This window comes from Falco biarmicus, chromosome 5 (genome assembly GCF_023638135.1).
Source record: "Falco biarmicus isolate bFalBia1 chromosome 5, bFalBia1.pri, whole genome shotgun sequence".
NCBI classification, from domain to species: domain Eukaryota; kingdom Metazoa; phylum Chordata; class Aves; order Falconiformes; family Falconidae; genus Falco; species Falco biarmicus.
Genome location: NC_079292.1, coordinates 84621241 through 84644005, shown reverse-complemented (window position 1 = coordinate 84644005; position 22765 = coordinate 84621241). Strand labels below are relative to the sequence as shown.

The 22765-nt window shown below is 44.1% G+C and overlaps 1 protein-coding gene across 2 annotated transcripts in view; it reads right to left on the bottom strand.

Moving 5' to 3' along the window:
• TSPAN9 (tetraspanin 9) overlaps nucleotides 1-18893 on the bottom strand; it is a 184967-nt gene extending 166074 nt beyond the window's left edge. The window contains exons 1-2 of one of the 2 annotated variants that reach the window (XM_056339918.1): nucleotides 18745-18864; nucleotides 17740-17823 (exon numbers count right to left, since the gene is read on the bottom strand). The gene's annotated coding sequence lies outside the window, so the exon portion shown is untranslated. Of the gene's footprint in view, nucleotides 1-17739; nucleotides 17824-18744 lie in introns of both variants that reach the window. The other variant, XM_056339917.1, reaches the window with a different exon arrangement.
• Between the last annotated feature and the right edge of the window lie 3872 nt (nucleotides 18894-22765).

Below are 22765 nucleotides of genomic sequence, written 5' to 3'. Positions count from 1 at the left end.
CCTTCTTGTACAGGACAGAAAGCAATCTTTTAAAAGCTTTCTTTAAGAATCCTGGAAGACTACCAAATTAAAGGATAGGCCAGCATGTGTAATAATGATATATAGTTTCAATTTTAAGTACTTAATATGTTTGTTCTGATTGGGTACCTGTGGAATTACAATAATGCCAATAAAAGTGCATAAGATGAATCAACAGATGTTATCTTGACACAAGGGTACACAAATATATCTACAACTGTCAGTAAATTTAGCATAGAGAACAAAAAGTAGACAAAGTCACTAAACAGTTTCAGTATTTTAACCTATAAAAATGTTGAAGATTAGTCTTCCCTTCTCTCTCTACACACCCTCCCTTAAAGGAGAAAATATCCATGCCCCTACCACTATACTTCTTTCCACATACTGCTACTATCTTCTCATTCATCTAAGGTTCATCAGCCTCATTTAATAACATTTCAAATTGGGTAGCTCTGGATGTTTTAACAAATAGGAATTTGTTTGAGCTTGGCTGGATTCTCTCAATTGCACCCTCATTCACCAGCTGTAGATGACTGGTACTAGCCAACTGTAAACCACTGTTCCTGAACAAGCAATAATTGTTAAAAAGAAAGAAAAAAAAAACAATGTAGAGTTTAGTCTATGTATTGTTCTGTGCTGCTATCAAAGGAAGCACTCACATGAAAATACAAAAGCAGGAAACAGTGAAAAGGTACATTCCTTGGCACCAGCTCTCTGCCAGCTTAAGTCTTCATTGCATAGTACATCATACCAATAAATGAAAGATGCACTGGGGGCAGCTTTAAAGCAAAAACAAACAAAACAAGAACCAAAATCAAACCAACCAACCAACCTCCGCCATCCCCCAAAAAACTCACACTAAACAACAAGCACACTGAAGACTAAAGCAGCAAACACTTGACTTGTAAAAAATCTTAACAAAGGTCAACGTTGCCCCCTAAATTTTTATTTCAGCCATTAGCATCAAAAGCCAGACATATACAAATATCTGTAAATGCCAAAGGTAAAAAAATAGTACTCTTGTACAGCCACACTCACTGGCATCTACAAATTCTCTTTTTTTAATTAAGTAACAAGGTTATAATAATAAATCACAAGGCAGGATACCAGTTTTGCCAGTATACTAATTTTTTTTATTCAAAACCGCAAAATCTCAGTATTCAATTCACTCCTGGAGTCCTCTTCCCATCTTGCATATCTCTGGAATGATCCAAACACCCCCAAGTATCAGTTGCGACTGGACAAAGAGCACACTCGATAGCTTTTCCGTGTGAGGTCTCCCATACAAAAACCAGCCCTTAGCACATCATCACTTTCTCGTAGGTGAACAGAACTTATAATCGCAAGCCACAAGAAAAAAAACAGGTTTAATAATGCACGTTTTAAGCAACATCACTCACAATGCTTTAAGTTTAAAATGTACAGCAACCATTAAAAAATTAACATCAATATAGTGAATAAAGCATAGACGTCACAACATGCAGCCTTCACTAACTTCTTCCCAAGTGTTTCTATATTCTTTTTAATATGTACAAGGCATGTAAGAAAAAAGTAGGAAATGCTGTCAGAGAAGCATGTAACACTTAAACATAAATCAGATACATAAACACCATTTAGGCTAAAAATAGATCCCTTGAGGTAATATAAACTAATTGTTAGACATTATCTTTTTAAAAATATGCTTATAGAAAAGCAAATACATTCTAGAATCAAAACCACTTTGAAAAAAAAAAAGACATCTGAAACTACTTAGCTTTCTGTTTTCACTTTAAACTGTACACTTTAAAAAGATTACTAAAATTAATATGACAAAAAGATACGCATCCTGATATGGGTTTTGCTCAGTAACTGGTAATGGTATTAACATCCTCAGTATTTTCAGCAGCGCTGTGTGACAAGTCCATCAGCCTTCAGCATGTTTAGGCTGAGAACAATCCAAAATAACTAGTGTCAACACTCTGTGTGAATGCTCATATCACAGACGGATCCCTGCAAATTCCCACTGTGCTTTAAGCTTGCTTTCTACCTAAATTCAAACTAACTTTTCTGTAAGGACAAGTTCGTGCTTTTGCAACTGCTCCCCACAAATCTGTGTCATCTGTCCTGCTCAGATTCACAGGCACCAAATTCCATTTCTGTTCACTCTCCATGCCCACAGCATCTCCCATCAGTCTTACTACTGCTAGCAATGTACAGTCAGGTCTGACTTAATGCTCATCCCTGGAGCAGAAGGTAAAAATAAACAAAGGCAAATCAAATACCAGCAACCTTGGGTTCAAATTTTATCCATTTTGCATAGCATCAAATAGGCCAGCTCAACATGATCGCTCTTAACCTCCTCCTGGTCCACGTGACCGGCTTTTGTCAGCTGGTATGTCTTTCAGTTTCCATCTGACTTTATTGCCTGGCTTTGTTACTGAAAACCTTATAAAAATCCAAATAGATCTTATCAGCTCTCCCCTCAATCAAATGATTGAATCAGATCAGGTTTGGGGGTTTGCTTGATGCGGCCCATCTAGAAAAAGAAGTTTCCTGGTGAGTTACTTTGGGGAATCTCTCCATCAGCCTCTGAAACCCACTGCTGAGGGCAGATTAGAGGAAATACAACAGGTTTTCCATCCCCCACATCCTGAGCTTTATATAGCAATAGTGTATATATGTCATACTTTTCCCATCAATAATACTGCTTCGTGTTATCTGTCCTCGGATGTTGCACACCAAATCCTAGCTGATTTTTTTTTTTTCTTATTCCCCCATTTTCCTTCTTAAACACTCCTGGAGTTAGGACTTTAAGACAGGAAAAATTCCATAACACTAGGTCAATTAATCTCCATGTTAGCCTGAGGGCAATACAGAGACAGACAGTGAAGGAACTAGCAGGATGGAAAAGATAGAACAGCTGAATAGCATAGTTTAGTCAAGAACAGCAAAGGGATGAGAACAAACTAATAGCCTCTCAGTACTGCAGTGGCAGGAACACAAAGGGGAGGAGTGATTAATTAGCTTGATAGAAGGGAAAGAACTAGGGTTAATGGCTATTCCTGTTACCTACATATATCCGCAGCTTTTTTTTCAAAAGCACTGAACTGTCAGCCCAAACAAATGGGCTTGGCAAAAACCTTGGCAAAGACTTCTACAATCCATAATGACATACTCTATATGCTATAGTGTATCAGGAACAGACTTCTGTGCCTCTGCTTGGGGGAAACCTAGCTGCCTAGGGGCAGGCAGATGCTGAAAATCTGCAGCACCCAAGTGCCAGGAAACACATTCATGGGAAGCAATTTGATGTTGGCTCTACAGAGGGCTGGAAAGTTTGATGTTTTCCCCTCATGGCCATCTCTAACCTCTGTGATACTATAAATACTCCTGCTGAGTGACAGAGGTATCCCTTTGAAATTGATGAGGAGGAGATCGGGGCTACTAGCAAGGAAAGTAGTGCAGCTCCTGAATTTCCCACCTACATCCATGTGGAGCTACAGATACGTGACCTAATTTCTCTCCTACACTGAAGGAAATCGTTCAGGGATTATAAGGGCAATAATTTTATGCAAGAGAATAAAAAGAAAGAAAGAATCCACTGATAATGGAGGCTTCGGTACTCTAACAAGTTCATTTTCTTGGTTCCTTAAGACAAATACTCCTAACCATACATAGCCTCTCTGGAGCTGAGCAGCATGAGTGTGATGTACAGAGCAGACACGAACAGCTGGGTCAGGAATTTAAATATAGCAGCTGAAAAATCAAAGTGGGTTTGAACTGACTTGTACATAAAGCCTCCAGCAGAAAATACTTAAGGTCTGATAATAGAAAGACTGAAAACTGCTGATTTAAGAAACTGAATTTAGTTCACAGCTGTCCAATAGGCTAGCATGTGAACATATACACATCGCTATTAAAAATGAGGCTGTTCCCTTTCATCACAGAGAACAGACAATACATTGCATGCAACAAAACAGGTACCATGGACAAGCTCAGACCAGAGAGAAGCACCCCCCAGTTGCTTTCAGAGGCAACAGAGGCTCAAGAACTGCGATACAGAAGACAGCTGGGGACCACAGCTCTGCAGGAGCTCGGTGACAAGCAATAGGGACAACAAGTAAGGAAGAGCAGAAAACGGTGCTCCATCAGTGATCACATTCCTCCATGCCTTCTCTCACATGGCAAACAATGAAGAAACTGCTTCATCTTACCATTTGTAAGGAGATTTGGTCATACATGTCACTAAAGACTCAACGGAAAATTTGTCTCCATTTTAAAAAACTTAAATAAAAATCCACCTGTGGAAGAGGGCCACAAATCTGATATTCCAAGGGAGCAAAAGTAATAAGAAAACATGTTTTCCTGGTAACAGTGGTAGCACCAAAGAGAACCTCTCAATTAATGATGGGGCAAATATTCCAGGTTCAAGCAACCTGAGACAGGGATTAACTCTTAACAGTATCTCTGGGACAAATCATTTTCCTTTCCCCGTAACTAATTTATCTTTTGCCAGTGGGGTGCTCTCATACACGGAGATTTAAGTTTATGGTACATTAAAGCTTAGCTGTATCATATTGCTTAGTAATTTACAGGACACGATCATTTACAAGCCTGTCCCGAGGCCTCAGAATCCAGTTTAAAAAAGACCCCTGTAAACAAAAATACCCGGACCTGGGCAAACCCCAAGGCTCCTGGCCAGAGGAACTTTCTCTTCCTCGCGCTGCCTTAGCAGGACTTCTAATACTGTTCCTGAAGACCTGATCTAACATCACCCATTTAACGGGACAAGCTCTTCGTATGACAAAGAACAGAGACCAATGCCAAGATGTCACTCAGATCAGACACAAATTAGGTGTTGGTCCAGCTATGGAGCACTCCAGCACATTACACACATTTTATAAATATGTGCCTTTGGCACAACCAGGTCATCCAGTTATTTCTGTAAGACAGCCAAATAAGTTAGCTAAATCTATTCTAATACTTCTCTTTCTCACCTTGCTTGTCTGATCTCATTTTGGATTAAACTTCACAGCCTGTATTTGTACAGTACTTCCCAGGCCCTCCTCCCTGTCCTTCACTCTGCTGGGCGCAGTACGAAGAATTTGGGAGCAATAACCCTGCTCACAGTCCAAAACAAACCAGACAAAGAAAAACAGATCTGCCCCAATGAGGTATCCAGGGTCACCTAGAAGATCCCACAGTCCACCACACGGGTAAGGCATAGTGCCAACTTGCCCGCATACAATAGCGCTTCAAATATCTTAAACATTATTCAACACATTCTATACGTTAAAATGTCCATCTCCTTTAAAAAGGCTGCCTGCCAAAGGCACACCATCACAAAGCATCTCACACGCTCTTTTTGATTCCATTACACAACAGTGACAACAATCACGGCTCACAGTGCTTTACGGACATTTTTAAAAAAAAAAAATCACAGTGTGGTTTAAGTTACAACTGAAGACCGTCTCCACTAATCAGTCTAGGTCTGACTTTTCTACTAAGCAGTTTCCTACAATAGCTTTTGCAATACACTGCATTTAATTTTGGGTGATGAGTAGGAATATTTCAGTGAACTTCAACACCACACACTATCAAGGCATTCATTTTATTTTAACAACAAATTTATTGTTCAGATACTTATTGTTCAGATACTAGAAATTCAACTCTGGCAAGCTTTTTAATATGCATAAGTATGAGTATGTTTCATAGAAATAAAAACATTTCCCATTCTGCTCAGCATGAAAAAGTGTTATCTTCTCAGCAGAAATGGACACCTTTGAAAAGAAAATCCTTGAATTACAGTAAAAAGTATCTGAAATCCCATAGCTAACACTGATCAGCAAGGTAAAGAAAGTGAGGTAATTTCCAGACCCCCATTAGAGATGGGATACTAATTTTTCAATCTGCTGTAAAACTGATTTCAGTAACATAATGGAAAGGGGAGAAAATTGCATATTACCATATTACCATGCATGCAAGAGAAATGTTTGAAATGTCCTATTTATCATCTTTCTCTGAGGAATGTGGATTCTTCTATACTCCTTGATGATGTGATTCACAGATCAGCACTCTGGGAATCAAGCCTATGCCCGTTTATCAGTGTAATATGATCATTTAGCATAATTAGCATATGTTATTTCAACACTACCATGGACTTGGACCAGAGCTGAAATCTAAATATTTGCCATACATTACATCCTAGTGCCCAGTGCTCCATAAGGGTGTAATTTAAGACACTCACTTGACATGCTTTCTCTTCTAGGGGCAGAGTTAAGGCTGCTGTGGGAATTCTCACTTTCATAACATAAGGCAGTTTAAACATTATAGGTAATGTTACATTAATTTCTGCAGTATCAAGTTTTAAAGGAGTGGAAACAAGATGAAAAAGCTCACAATACAGCAATCATTTCAGGTGGCATAAAGATGAACAGAAAGAAAACTCCTGGAACAAATAACAACCATTTCAAGCTTCCCCATCTATCTTTTCCCTAGTATACGCCATCACCCAAGAACACAGCCTGGCTTTCCTAGGACACAGGAATCAACCGAGCACCACTCAGTATGATTCAGAGCGTGGCACACGTGCAAAAAGCAATTAAAAAAATCACTGCAAGATGTAAACACACGGCAGCCTTGCAGGAGAGACATTTTATGCCTAAGCCAAGGCTTTTTATAACTTTCTTAAATTCTACAGCATGAAATGTCATAGGTTCTTTATCTTACATACTGTGACATTTTGTCTCATCCACCACAATACAGATGTTACCTATATCAACGCCTAACACCCCTCAACTATCTCTTCTTTGTCTTGCAACAGAACTACCCAGAAGCTATTTGTGTCCAATAGCAAATGTACAGATTCTGAGCTAGCCGTACACTTCTTATTAATAATACATCTTATTACTAATTTTTTCTCTCAGAGACATACAGGTTCTACAAGTAACGCTTTCCACAGCCATTGGACAACAGAACTAAAATCCCTCTCGGTGTATTTCCCAGTTCTCCTTTATATAAACAGCACCCCAAGGTCAGTTTATCTTTGCCATATCCCCAAGACCAAGTCACTGTGTGGCATCACCTGTAACGATGATTTACACAAGAGTGAAGGAAAGCTTCAGCATTCCTTTTTCTTAGCCCCACCTAACATGTTCTTTGCCTTTTCCAATTACAGGGACATTATTTTCCTTTGCAGACTATAATCTCTCACCACTTATTTCAAAATGTACAACAGTAGGTGTTCTTTGCCTGCAGCTGTCTTTACAAGTTTTACACCAGCGGCACAGAAGTCCCTAACAGTCCTTAGCAAGCGATGGGCAAGAGTGGACTATTACGTCTCTGCTGCTCCCATTGCTGGGACCTACCAGCCTGCGCTCCTCGCTGCCTTTGGCATTCAGCAGAAAGGTGGCTCTCACCTCTCCTTTCCCTTTCCAGAAGTTTCTCCCTCTACTATGTCAGAAACACAATGAAAGACAGGCAACACCACATTTTCCACTCACTTCTTAGTCAAGTCTAAAACCCTGAAAAATGCAGGGAATGTAAAAACTCAAAGCAACATGCCCGCAGCCGCACTAGAACACCAAATGTGAGAGTAACAGTGGGTCCATCCTCCAAGATGAGTTTATTTTTCCAAGCCTATTTATAAAATTATGCTTGCACAAAAGGACAAAACTCATATGGACTAATGAAAGTGCTACCAGTAGGAACCCTGTTGGGCTCTTCCCTGCCTCCATTCCCTTCAAGTGTCAGAGGCTGGTAAGGAAACAGAGGAAGAAGAGTATTTGCATATAATGAAGCGAATTACTGTCCTTTTCTGTTATATTTCCTTGGGAATCTACAGGAGCACTTGGAGACGTCACCAACAACCACATTACTCTGGACTCTCTCCACATGTGTCACCAGAAAATAGGAAATTACAAGGTCTCAGTGTTGGCCCAGCTCATCTCCCCTTAACGTCAATGTGAGCAGCATTAAAGGTCACATTGACTAACCCAAATTATCCTTCCCAGAGATCTTACTTATTTGAGGTAACTGAACGTATGCCAATGGCAAAATCACAGACCCGACATGGAAAGATGAAGAAGACCAAAGTGAACTTTGCTGCCTATTGGACCCACCTCCCATCACAAACATAATCACCTCAAGAGGACAAAAAGGAGAGATTGCGGAGAGGAACAGGAAAAGTTATGTCACATCCCACCTGCTTCTGAACAAAAGGAATAAGTCTAAATGCTGGTCTCAAGGGCATAATACACTGATTTCATCTGGACTCAAATTTAAATAATGGCAACAGGGAAAACAGAGATTAAGGGGAAAAGCAAAACTTGTGTGTCAATTAAATCATAAATACTAGTCAGAAAAATCCCATGCTTCTTCCCCTTTGCAATTAGGTCCCCTAAGACCCTAAAACCAAGACACCCGATGACCTGTTCACAGCAGCAAGAACAGAAATTAAGCAGGACCTTCCCTGCTGAACTCTCCTGCACTAGTCCCACTTTCTGACTGGTCTCATCTTTGCTTCTAGTACAACAAACCGCTGCTGAAGTGAAAATCACAAAAACAAACAGCATAAAGCACCCCACTTTCTCCAGTTCACACTGGTACTTTGAGGGCTGTAAGAGCATCACCCCAGTGTTAGAAGAGTGCTACAAAAATTGCAAACCAACAAGAGTGAGACCAGGATTTCCTCCAACCATGTGGAGGAGAGACACAGAACAGTAATATCTGCAACGTTTAAAAGCCCATCAGAATTATTGCAGCTGCATACAAAAAAGTACAGGCTGATTATTTTAAAAAATGTGATTATTCACCAAACTTGGCCAAAAGAAATGTTTCCATTATTCCATTGTTGGTGGTGGTTTTTAAACAAATGCTTTCCCTCCACCTGCCTCACTGTATCAAGATTCTGAAACACTGATTTCAAAGTCACAAAAGGTACTCAAGCATATCCATAAGGAAATAATTATTTTTTACATGTTTTCAGATTTCCAATATAAGGCATTTTTTAAAGGTGGATAAGAAAACCCAATTTTAAGAATGGTGTTTTCAAAACTAACTACTGCTCCTTCCAGAACAGTAAATGTGGAACTAATTAGTTGTCTTCACTTTCAAGCTTTTCACACCCAGTTTTAAGAATTAATTTACCTTTTTAATTAATAGTTATTTTAATACAATTTTAATTAATAGTTAATTAACTATTGCCGCTGTTGCCAAGAGAAAGTCATGTTGATTTCACAGTTCATACAGTCTATTTACTATACCTACTGGAGCACACGGACACCTCAACACATCATACACACCAGCTCTATACATCTTCCACAAAGTGAAGTAATACTATATGAACACTACGTTCACAGCTGATGTTAGGCTTTGTGTCAAGCACACGTAGGCAATCAACCAACCAAACCAGCTCCCTAGAGACAGAAAACAATTTCAGCAACTGAATTAATTGAAGTAAAATATAGCTTAGCAAAAAATAAAACCAAAAGTATTTTTAAAATTCAAGAATTAAACAATCCAGGTTTCCCACAGTTCCACTGCACAGATGATGGCTAGTTAGTCGAACTGATGCCACACACTGCATGATGTCAACTTCCTATAAAGATGAACTTCATTCACCATTGATGTTATGAACACAGCATGATTTGCAGCAAAGGCAGAAATGGTCCGAGACTAGTCCTTCAAATCATAAAATCCAGCAACAGGTAGTGGTCCTAGCCACACCAGAGGTACATTGCTTACCTTGATGTAAACCAGGTCTATACAGTAAAATTAAGAAAGGAAAATCAAGTGCTTGCAAGAAAACTGTTAGAGGAAAGAGGTCTTGCTGTTGACCAAGGCAAATGTTGGCAACAAACTCAAAGAAGCAAGAATCTTCCGACAGACCAGAACTGGTGACACAAAAACCACAGGAAGATGCAGCTGAAGAGCTCGGTTCATGCCCTCCATGATTCACTAGAGGACTCAGGTAGGCACGAGGTTGCTACAGCAAATGATGCAAGGAACAGCTATTCTGCAAATTCTTCAGAAACTTGGATCTTTCACCATGTTGTCTACATGAGTGGGGAACTGTAGTCAACAGCCAGGCAATCTGTTCAATCTACTGTTCAACAGCAGAAGGAGGTCAGGAGACGGGGCTACCTTCCAAATCAGAAGTCCTATATAACATGAGGGCTAGCAAAACCTGGAAGAAAATTCAGATCTTTTCTCTTCTAGAAAGCTCAGTGACTGGTAGGCACTTATCTCCTGATAACCATTAAGTACATCACTACACTCGGTCCTCTAAGATAAAGCATACTTGTCTTTCACTTCCTCGAATTACGTCCCAAGGGCAAGCAAAGTCTGTTTGCTTTTGCAAATGGATGCTCTGGACTAATGCCATCAGCACCAGGTAAATACCTACTTTGGCTGTCACTTGACAATTTCGAGTTTGCTGTGGGGATATTTTGTACCCAAAGCATGGGATGAGTGCATTTAGTAATAAAATTAAAAGATACATCTGTAACCACTTTCAGATCTTTGAAACATGGCTGTCTAGCGATCCAAATAGAAACAGCCTGATAGCTATCTTCTGTTGACTTCAGAAAAACATGGACCAATAGAGCATAACCTCTCATTGCCCCTTAAGAGTAAAGGAGAGGGATGCCTTAGGACCTTCAGAAAAGACAGGTGCCTTAAGCAGATTTGAGAAGTGACTTTCAAGTTTTACAAAAAGAGGAATGAAATACTCATTGCTAAATCAGGAAGAAAGGTGGAGATTCCTGCACAAAGCAACACTCGTCTCTACAGCCCTTTAAAAAGCAGTTCAGAAAAAAAAGCTGCATATCTAAATGACTTGAACTAGTTTTGTTTGCCTTGTTGTGGTTTCATGTAAAAACAGTGAGGAAGAAATGGATTACAGACAGCCAAACAGAACATGTGGCGCTCTTACCATACAGTGAGCTTCCTCAGCTCCCCAAAGAGGAATTGATGGAGAACAGAATGAGAAAGAAGAGTTGAAGATGGAGAATACACAGCTAGGAAAGCCAAGCTATGATGACACACAAGCAGGAATTTTTCAGGGAAAACTGACAGCTTTAAAAAAAGACATCTTGAGAAATGATTTTAAGAAAAACAGAATGAAAAGGAGAAAGATTCTTATAAAAGTGTTGGGAGATATTTTATGGTGACCATTCACCAGGAAAGGGTGGAACATGGAACTTGGAAAAGTGAAATCCATGCAGATGAATTTACTTACATTGGTGAGGGAGCTTAAGTCTCCGTCTGTTCTCATTTCCTCCTCCTGGTTCTCCCTAGAAGATCCCTTCTCTACTTCACAGTCCTTTCCACTTTGCCTTGTATAGTTGGAATAGAGAACACTTCCAAAAAGCTTCTGTTCACAATGAAGTCTCTTCCCCTCTTTCATATCCCTCTACGGATAACTGGTCCCAGCAACCACTTTTACCATGACCTTCTTAACCTAATCTACAACCACATTCACCTGAAATACTGTCCTGGAACCTCCCTGTTACCCACCTGAAACAGAAACTTTACATAGGATCCAGCCCATCTTCCATCCTGAGTGGTTGTAATGGGAATAAGTTGAAAATTTTTCCAGAGTTGCAGTTCTTCCCCCTTGCTCTTCATCTTTACGGCACTGAATAGCGCAGCAATAGGTGTCTAAACAATTTACATCCTCCCCATAGCTGCCTCTGCTGCTATCGATAGTGTCCCAGGTGCTATGAAATGCAAAATGTCTTGGCTGTCCTGCCGCTTTCTCCATTGCTGGGAAACAGATTAGCAAAAGTCTTTGTAACACTCAGAGCCACTGTTACTTGGCAGAACTTCATGAGACAGGACAGTAGCACTGGAGAGATCCAAATGCTCTGCTCTATGAAAAAGAATAACTTTATTTATATTTGGAAGGTTTCCTTTACAGGCTTTTAAGCCAGCCTTCTACTTTTTTTGTTTTACAAGGAGACAATCTCCTGTCTGCTTGTTAGTACAGGTCTCTTCTATTGCCAGAGCCATTATCCTAGTCCCCTGATGGTACTTTGTCCACATGTATATAAACACATATAAACAATACTCTGCACGCTGTCCTGCAGTGCAAACAACATAGCACACATTCTTAGAATGTTGCTTTCAGTCCTTCACAACTTCAGACACACTTTCTTCAACAAAGCAAAGTAACAACCTTCGTTCACATAAGGTTACAGTCCTAACATAAAATGCAATGCAAAATTGATTTTGGGATAAGAACGTATCTGAGAAATCAAAAAAACTGTTTAAAATAAAGCTAGTTGAACATCCTGGGCAGAACCACTTTACACTGAACTGTATGCAGAGTTATAGGTAAAGAACAGCAAAAGACACACAGAAAGTAAAATATGCTTTCAAAAGCATTCTTGAATTATTTAACCTTTAAAAATTAGTAAATACAAACCAAAAGTCTAAATGCCTCAGCATGAGTTCTGGGTATGGCTGCAATCACCATGAAAACAGTGTTTTGTCAACATATCACCATAAGGCACTTGAGGAGACAGCATTCACCACCAAATTGCAAAAAACTAGGAACTTGGGTTAGTAACACTAGATAGAGTATGCAGCGCTGTCTCTCAGCCTTTGCCCCTCTATAGCCATATTCATTTTGAAATTAGCAATGATTATCTAGAGGTTATAGAGAACAAGTAAAACTACCGATCAGAAAGTACCACTCATCTAGCTTTGTCACAACCTTTTTTTTCTTATGAGTCTCCCCGCAGTGTCCTAAACGCAGGATTCCTTCAACTTCAAGCCCTGCCTTCCACAATTCTTCGAGCCAAATGACTTCAGGGGTGAACTTGAAGGACACCAAATACAGGACAGTTCACAGAGCCCTCTGCTCTCTAGGATTTGAGTTGATCCCTGTTGCCCAGGCCAGTCAGAAGATTTAAGTCTCCTTCAGACTTGCTGGGTGTGACATTTCAGCTCTCTGTTCATGTACCACCTCATCCTTCCTCTTCAGTCCTTCCTCCCAAGGGAGGGCTGCAGACTTCCTCTCCCTTAGCCTAACTGCCTTCTCAAGACTCCTGCATTTTCACTTACTCCCCCCATGAGCTCCTTCTCCAGTCTAGCCCTGCCTCCTCCCCAGACGTGCCACATAAAGATAATACAGCCCTTGTGGTCCTCTGCCCACATGAGGTTGATATACTCCATCATATCCTTATTATGAGTACACACAGACCACTCCAAGCAACTATAAATCAGTGAAGACTGCCCACAGCGAAGGCAGCTGTACTTTCACACCATCAGTGTAGAAACTAAAGCTCAGTTAACACAGGTCAACTGATTCTAGAGACACACAGTGACTTGGCCTGAGAAATATAATCGGCTATTCACTAGTTAATGCATAAAGAGGTTCTGCATTTGTAACAGGGATCATGGAAATAAACACCCTAGCTATTAGTCACTTCCACCTTCAGAAATATCAGGCGTTAGAACAGCATGACAGAGTTTGCATTAGAAAGGAGAACTCCAACAGCAAAAGAAAAAAGTGCTTTCAAAATAATCAAGAAAAATTTTCCTGTTATACCATTTGAAACAAAGATTAATGCAATCTTCAAATCTTTTAAACTGATGTTACTACTTCAGCGTCATAATATTACAACATCATATTCACATCACTGCAAAGGAAAGCTAGGCTTAATTAATACCTTTGTCCACTTAAAGGCTTATTGGAGCATATGCTTATGATTTAGTCTGCCTCATCTCCCTGAACCTATTCCCAGAACATGCCTATCTGTTTTATACTCTTGATTTTAAAAGCTTTTCAACAATAGGATTTTTTTACCTCTCCTCAACAGGCAGCTTAACAGCTTAATACATATCACCGCCATCAAAATGCAGTTTGTTACCTACTGGGGACCCCGTATTTCCTATCTGTCCTTTCTTCTGTGTGAAGCACTGAGGTCAGATGCTTCCTGTTTTACTGTGCTTGCAGACAAGGCAAACCCAGCAGGGCTCTGCCCCAGAATTGTGCCCTATTCTACGAGCTCTAGCCCTCAAAGTTTATTCTTGACAGCAGTGAATGCAAGTGCTTGGAATATCAGAAGAAACAGTTTAATAGAGCCTGAAAGGGAAGTGCTTTCAAAAGCAGGCAGAGAAGCAACGGTGAGGTTGGGGTTGAAAGGCAGTTTCGGCACAGTGCTGTCTAACTGCGGCAATAGACACAGAGACACATAACCTTCCCAGGAACACCTGAGCAATGAGGAAAGCATTTGGTATCTCAGTGGAGAACGACATCCTGCCTCATTACAAACACACCACAGAAAGTATGCCACTGAACACTGAACCAGAGAAAGTGACCCACAAAACCAATTTCATGGGGTTGGTTTCTTTATTTTTCCCCAGGAAACATCGCATTGACATTCAGCAATGCAAGTTTCATCTGAGGCAGGCTACAAGGAGCAGCAGAAACAGTGTCTGGAAGTCAGCTTTAGAAGGCCAGGAGAGAAAATGAGGAAGGACAGAGCAAACTAGTGATAGCTCTTTTGTCTCCAACAGACCATCTTGTTACATGTGAGCAAAATACACAAAAGTTTGTAACATCCCAATAGGCACTTCTCCTCAAAATTAAATCCTAGCATGCATTGTACTGAGTGAAGGCAGCTCCTCAGCACATCCCTACTTTACCACAATTTCACTGCCATGTAGAGAAGAAAAGACAAAGACTTATTTGTATCCGCTCACATTCTCTGGGTATTGCTAAGCTGGTCCTACCAGGATTGACTCAATCCTCAGGTCCATTAACAAATGGGGAAATGCTCTGCTGATCCTGACATGTCCATTCTATTTTCTACAAAGAAAATAACCCTCGGGTAAGAACTCTTCCTCGATCATATAATGTCCTTCCGCAGGCTGAGCATCCCGGTTTAATGTCATCACACTTTCTACAAGAATTCTTAAAGAACGCAGCTTGACCTATCCCAGAAAGCGTCTTTACGTGATGTTACACTAAAAAGGCATTTTGTACATTGAGAATCGCTAAAGGAAAGCAAGTTTTCAGATAGAAAGTATCTTCAGCCTACCGGCCAACACACACACACCTTCCAGCACAAGACCTTAACACAGTGAAGAAAATTTTTAAATTTTTAAAAAATTCCTCAACCAAGTATCTCAGAAACACATCAGCATCCTTAAACCTTTCTCCATTTCTTCGCTGGTGGTGCTTACAAGTACTGCCATAGTTTTACACACCTCCTTCCTTCTCAGACCAAATGGTTGCTTGATCTTAGGATCAGAGAATTCATGTTGGAGCAGGCCTGAGGTGCTACTCCTGCTTTGCTCTACATAGGGTCAGCTATGGGGTCACAACAGGACTTTACCCACTTTGGTCTTGAAAACCTGTGAGGACAGTCATTGCACAGCCCCACTGGGCACCTGTTCCAACACTTCACTGTCCTCACAACAGAAAAGGTTTTCATTACACCTGGCTTGAACCTCTTGTTTCAACTTGTATTCGTTGTCTCTCATGCAACTACTACGTACCAATGCGAAGAGCCCAGCTGTTTCCTTGATAACGTTCTCGCAAGTACTGGAAATTTTACTACAGGTCCCCTGAAAGCCTTCTCTTCTCCAGGCTGAACAAGCCCTGTTCCCCCAACGTATGCTTCTCATACTGCACAAAGGCCCTGAGTGCACTGAAAGACCTTTTCAAGGCCCTGATCAGCCTCACCTCCACCCCCACTCTCTGCCCATGGCCCTGGGGGCTCCATTTAACTGTCTTTGGCCTTCAGTCCCTGCCCACGCTGTATCATAGGTGCGGGTCTCCAGCCATGCCTGTGTATGGTCACGGACCCTCTTGATCCAGACCCTGACTGACCCATGATATAACTTCCTCACTTGACCTCGGACCTACCTGTATCACCATGGACCAGCTCAGTGATAACCAAACTGTGCCTGTCCCTAATTAACGTCACTGGGCCTGATCCCGACCTGCTTACTCATGTCTCAACTTCATCTTGGACCTGCTTTATCACCACAAACCTGCCTGGTGATTTAGACTCTAGTTTGGCACTGGATGCCTAACTCGGTACCATAGGACGGTGCCCTGGCTGGTGGGGCATCTTCCTTGCCAGCTAGGTTACCCCTCAGCTGCCAACCCCCCCCCCATCCCTTACCAAGGGCCAGCTGTTCCACAATTCATGCTCCAGCCCCCAGTGGTCCCAGTGGCCTTCCACTGGACTTGCTCCAGTTCACCCATACCCTTCTTGTCTCTGAGGGCAGAAAACTGGATGCAGTATTCTAGGTTCTGTCTAAAAAATGCTAAATGCAGGGAGATGATCACCTCCCTGCATTTATGGGCTGTAGTCTTATGAATATATAACCCTGTGTACTGTCAGCTGCCTTTGCTTGCAGGGCACACTGCTGGCTCATGCCCAGCTTCTTTAAAGCGTTTTATGCATCAATAAATGCAGTGACATTCTTGCAATGTAGAAAACTAATGGGGCACCAGTTACTCGCAAACAGCATGATTCTGGAACATGACAACAGTGAAAAACTGAGATGGGTTTTCAATTGTAAAACACGAATGCAACAGGAATCTTAACATACTGCTTCTAAACAAGCAGCCTCTTCCGACTGAGGCCAAATCAACTCCATACCAGCTCTCACAGAGTAATACTGAGACCGCATCTTGCATTTTCTAGTGCAAACGTGCTCGTTTCACATGCTACAAATGTGAAAGTAACTCTTCCAACCAGTGCTGCAGCCTCAGTGTTGTTTTCCTATTTTATTTTGTGTTGCTGCCATATTTCACTCTTTTAATTGCAGTTTTTTAGTTTGTGTATTTGGGGAGGGAAGGGTTAAACACTAAAAATACACAGTTGTGTTGGAAATACCCTCATGGACAGGCTGAGGTTTGGCATGCTTTGGAGGAAAATAACTTAAAATAGCAAGGAAAGCAAAAACTGTGGGATATGCATCTCTGATGGCTATTTTCCGTTAAAATAACGACAATAACTAAGATAACACTGACGTTCCCAGTTAACCCTCTACCCTCCTCAAGACAGATGAACAGGATCATTCTAACCTTAGAGTTTTGCCTGAAAAATGCAAATGATACTGCAATATTCGTATTCTGACCCCAAGGCTTCCTCATGCAGCTTTATTCTGAAGGAATTTTTTTTAAAAGTGTGGATGCCCAAAACTGTTAAGTCTTACAGCCCCACTATAGAAAAGGCCTTGTCTGTAGCATTTGCAATTTGAATATCACAGGTCTAAAAATACAGAAGGGAAAGTTCTGGTGGCAGAAGCTACATTAGCTCCGTCAGTTTTCATTCTCGGAGCTCAGAAAAAATGCAAAATGGAAGCAAAGGGTATAGAACTATGAGGACTGATTTTTTTTTTCCTTTGTGTTATCAACCACATGCACATCGCATTGATAACTTATCTTTTGTAATTTTTAAAATTATTAAGTGTTAACTTTGGCCCCATAGTCTATACCAATATAACTTAGATTAATGCATTTCTTCAGGGGCTATTATCCTTTACCATTATACACCCTAGCTATAAAGACCTTAATCTATCAACAACTAAACCATTAAAACTACCTGTAGCACCTGCTACTAAGAACTTCGCTGCGATAATATGTTAATTTTTGGCATCCACAGGTCAAGTTTAGGCCCATCTAGGAGTAACAGCAAAAACAGTGTGATTTGACTCTCATGGCTCTTCTGAAGAATATCCAACTTTTTCCCAGAGAAATCCCAGGTGACTTACCCCCAAGTCTTATAATAAGTTCAGTGCAGTCAGGTAGGAAAATCAGATGCCCCCGTTCCTAGCGCTGCGGCTCAAACCACAAAACTACGCAGAGTAAAAGCACAGAACGCAAAAGTTGGTAAAAGGACTACGAAGCGCAGCTTTATTCACCCTCGTAACCTAGTTTCCCCCCCTCCAACACGGCACCCCCGTGCCACAGGCCCTGCTCTCTGCCCCTCAGACACTCCGGAGCTGAAGGCCCGTCGGAGGGAGGCAGCGCTCAGCGCCCCCCGGGGAGCAGGGTGCCGGGCGGGCGGACATCCAGCCTTCAGCAAGAAGTTTCCAAAAGCTCCAACAGGAAAAGGCAGCGCTGGAGCCCGGGTTTACATAAGGGGGAAGGAGGAACTGCTGGCACCGCGGCTGCCGAGGGGAGCTGTCAGCCCACCGGCCAGCCCGGGGGTCGCCCCCATGGCCCCCCGGGCCGCGGTCCCGCTCCCGCCCGCCGCCGGGGCTCCCCCGCCCACCCGAGCCGCGGCCCGGCGCCCTCACACCCCGCTGCAGCCCCGGGGGTGTCAGGGGGGTGGACGGGAGCCCCCCGCTGCCAGCAGCGCTGTGGCAGCGTGTCCCCCCCGGTGGCGGGGGCAATGCCCAGGCGAAGCCGTTCGCTCCCGTGAGGGATGGGCAGCGCGGGCTCTTCGAGGGAGCAGCACCGCGGACCCAGATGCCGCCGGGCTCAGCTCGCCCCTCGGAACTAACTTTCCTGTTTCCGCACGAAATCGCACACGCTGAGGGCGCGGGGCGTTGCTGTATTACACCACACACTCCTGGCCCCTACGGACCACCCGCACCCCTACCCCGGCCCGCCCGCCGGGACCCCGCCGCCCCTCACAGACCCCGACCGCCGGGCCGGCGCCCCCCGGCCCCTGCGAGCGGCACCGGCTGCCCCCCGCCGCCCCGCTCCCGCCGCCTCCCCAGGCCGAGAAGCGCCCGCAAGTCTCCGCCGCCCCCCGCAGCGCCGGGTCTCACCCGCGGGTCCCTGGGCCGGGCCGGGCCGGGCCGGATGGGGCCGAGTGCTGGGGGAGCTGCGGCGGCACGGCAGGACACGGCTCCGGCCTCTGCCAGCGGAAACGGGAGGAGGGGCTGGGACCGGCACTACCGAGCGGGGAGGAGCTGGGGGCGCTGCCCAGGGGAGGCTCCGGCCCCGCGGAGGAGGGGAGGCAGACCCGCCGGCCCGGGCCTCCAGCGCGCGTCACGACGCCCGGAGCCGGCCCGGCCGAGTGTGGAGCGAGAGGCCGCCGCCGTCCTGCGCCGGATCGCCTTGGCGAGAGCTCTGCCCGGAGCCGCTCGGCCGGGGCCCGCCGCGCTCCCTCCGCCGCCCGTGCGCCCCTCGGGTGGCGGCCAGCGGCATATCCCCCGCCTGCCCCTCCCGGAGCGGGGGGACGCTACCGCCTCCCCGCCCGCGGCTGCCCCCCTGCCCCCCTGCCCCGCGGCGGGGCGGCCCCTCCGGGTGCCTGCGCGCAGCCGCCGCGCCGCGACCCGGCGAGCTGGGATGGGCGCAGCCCGCGGCAAACGGCACAGCCGTGGCGAAGGGGCTCGGTGGTGCCCAGCCCGCGGCTGCCGGTGCACGGCGGTGGGTGCCAGCGCCGCGGGTGAGCTGGGAGCGTGCGGCTGAGCAGTGCTCTGGCGGCGGGAGCCCGCAGCCTGCGCCGCTCCCTGCGGTGCTGTGCGAGGGGAGGCCGTGCCGGAGGGGCGCCGAGGGCCTGCGGAGTCCCCGCCTGCCTTCCCCAGGGTGCCGGTGGAAGTGCCACAAAAAGTTAGTGGCGCCAGCTTCAAGCGGGGGCCCCGTAGAGGTGTCCCTCCAGCCTTAACGCGGCCGGGAAGGGCCCTGGCACGGGCTGCCGAGCCCGGTGTGTGCGAGGCGGACGTGCCTGGCATCGGGGCAGACACCTAGAGATAAACCAGTGCCGGTTTGCTCATGGGCCTCCTGGGGGGAACTGTGTTTTACAACGTATTGAGTTGAGCAGCTCAAGGCTCTTCTGTAAATATCTCTGCAGAAGGAAGACCTGTTTCATGTTCTTATGTCCCCAGTGTATTCCCGTTTCCTTCTCCGGTGTTGCTGTTCTTGTCACACTTCTCAATTCAAGGGCATGTTCACATGAAATATATTCTCTCGTACCTTCCATCCCACCCTATGTGGATTTTTACAGACCGCTTGGTTCAATGGACAAGATCTCGAGCATCCTGCTGCTCCTGCTGCCAGCAACATGTGCCAGTGCCACCTGCTGCATGTTTGCTCCCCTCTGCCCCAGAAGAGAAGCATGTGCAGCAGCTTTCGGTTCTTCATTTATGTACAAAAGTACAGAAATGTTGCTATGTATTCACCTTAAAGCAAGCAATGAAGGAAATCTGTTTTGCAATGCAGCAGGAGATACAGAGATCTGTGGAGAGAATTTTGGCACTTTGGTTCTAGGCTCAAAAAAATGTCCATCTCCTGGATGCTGTAGCTCTAATGCAGTAACATCCAAGTGGGCAATGATTAAGTAATCTCTTCTGAGTTTTGCTTCAGCTTCAGCCAGCTGCCTTCCGCAGGTGACCAAATCTAACATGGGAACGCTCTGACGTGGGCCGTACAATGAGGTACAGAAAGTTGCACCTCAGCAGCAGTATACTTGAATCTACGGCATCTGACCAGCAAACCTAATACATACACATGTAAACCAGCTTTGAGCAACTGCATTTGAGGCATCTAGAAATGGACACACAGCTTTCCAGGGAGATTCACTGAGTATACCCCCTCTGCTGTAACAAACAGATTGCTTTGGTTCCCAGCCACCAATTTCAGGTGAAATAGTAGTGTGGCAACTGTAGTGAGTGCTGTGGGGAGGTTAGGGAGGTTAAAAATGAAAGTTGGTGCTTCTCTTTTTGGCGGAAAGAGATCATTCATCTACAGTCTCTAGCTTTGCTATATTCAGGTTCTTCCCATGATTATTGGTGTATTGTCCATTTGAAGGAGGTGAGTGAGGTGCTTTTATTTAATGAGGCATTGCCCATTTTCCTCAGAATGAGCACCAGTACTTTGTGAGGTATTCATGAATACATTTATGAGGCCAAAAATGGTATGGATCACAGATCTGGTGTCTTGACTAGTTGCTGAATCAGCATGTTATATTACCCAAATGCTGGCAAAACATGGCTGCCAGCATAGCGGATCTGGATCTGGCGTCCAAGGGGATTATCCAATCCAAAAAAGCAGACTTTACAAGGTGTGGGACACACCATGATGGGAGGAGAAGCTGCTCTTGGGGCCTTGAATGTACTAATAGGCCTCAGGTACGCTGACTAGCTTTACCTGGGGCACTTACGGCTCGTTAGCCTTTATCTATGCCCAGGTCTGGACATTCCAGACTGAACTACGTTGTAGGTCTGTCCATATCTAGTCATGGATTGACTTCAGCCCTGACTCGTTATGTGGTCTTTGTCTGACGCTGACTGGACTGTTAGTGGAACCTTTGGCAACCCTTGCTCCAGTTAGATGCTATGGGACTCTATCCCAGTCTGAGGCTACTGACAGAGTTGTAGTCAGCCTAAGCTTCTGGTGAGCCTTCTGTTGTAGAGTAGCCCTGCTCTTGCTGTTCTGTTGCAAGCACGCCAGTTGTCTGCTGCCTTGCTACTTGGTTTTGATCTACACAGTGCTTGCACGATTGATGAAGCAGCATGACTCCCTGACACCTTCTTGGAGGCTCAGCATGTGCTCTCTCTGACTCTGATGCAGCTTTAGAGCAAGTTTGAAGGTGTTCTCACCTGTCTGAATTAGTTCTTATTCTTTGCTGTCACCACTCAAGTTCTTCAGCTCCTTCATCTGGTCCAAGATGTCAAAAATCAGCTGAATAATGGGGACAAAAAAAATCACAGGGAAACCATTGCACCAGAGGCTAAAGTGTGTATGTAATACTCAAGGAAATAATGATCCTTGGGTCTAGATGTTGAAGTAGAGATTTAAATTCAATCTCTGCCTCCAGGCCTATCTACATGTTTTCTTTGTTGGCAACATCAGCTTAAGACATTCCCACCCCCTCATCACAGATAAATGAATTAATTCAAATGAACTTGTCTTACCTGAAGTGTTTCTTTTGGCTTTGAAGTGAAGATGAAGGGAGGGCTCCTGTCTTACCTAATTCTGTGTTGCTCAGACCCATGGTCTGTTGTGTCTTATCTCAGAAGACTATCTTGAAGTGGAATAATTTTGGTAATCGAGTTTGACATGATTGCACAAGCAGATGTAGCTGCACAATTGATGGCTGATAAACTGAACTGTGTGGGTTAGAAAAGAAAGGAGCCACAGCTGAATGGAAACTTCTGAGCTGCTTTCTTGTAAAGAAAGTATGTATATTTAGAACCCTGTTTTGTCACTTTATCTTCTAATGCCTCAGTGTTGCAGCTGCAAAGTGATCAAGGGAATCAGCTTTTGCTGTTTTGTCCTTTGATTTTACAGCAAGTTTTTATAGGCTAAAGGTTAATATTTCTAATATTACTGCCCCAACAGAAATTACACTTGTAAGACACTCTGGTATCTTCATTTATTGTTGGTTGTGTACAGTTGAATTTAGCCTTTCCTCTTGAAACTAAGCTAGCTCTTTTTTACCATAAGCTCCTTTTTACTGTTTGCTTTCCTTTATTTTCAGCAAAATTGCAGCTGGCTCTTAGTTCTGATGTACTGTCTGGTTCCTTCTGGTGAAATTCCAAGAAAGGAAGCCTTGGGGACAGAGATCTGTAGTCCTGTCAGTCTTTGAGGTATTTTTGCATGGATCTCACCCAGTCTGCAAGGGGACAGAAGCCTTCTAGTCCAAATCAAAATTTCCAGTACTCCTTTTGACTCACAGCTTTATTAAATCCTCTTCATCTGATAGCCTCCATAAAAGTGAACTCTCCCAGTCACACGAATTTTCTGTTGGTTTCTCCAAGTTTGAAAGGTAGGTAAATGTCTCTTTCTGACCCTGGTTATTGACCAAGGAGCTGTGAACTCCAAGAACAAGAGCAGAAAGGGACA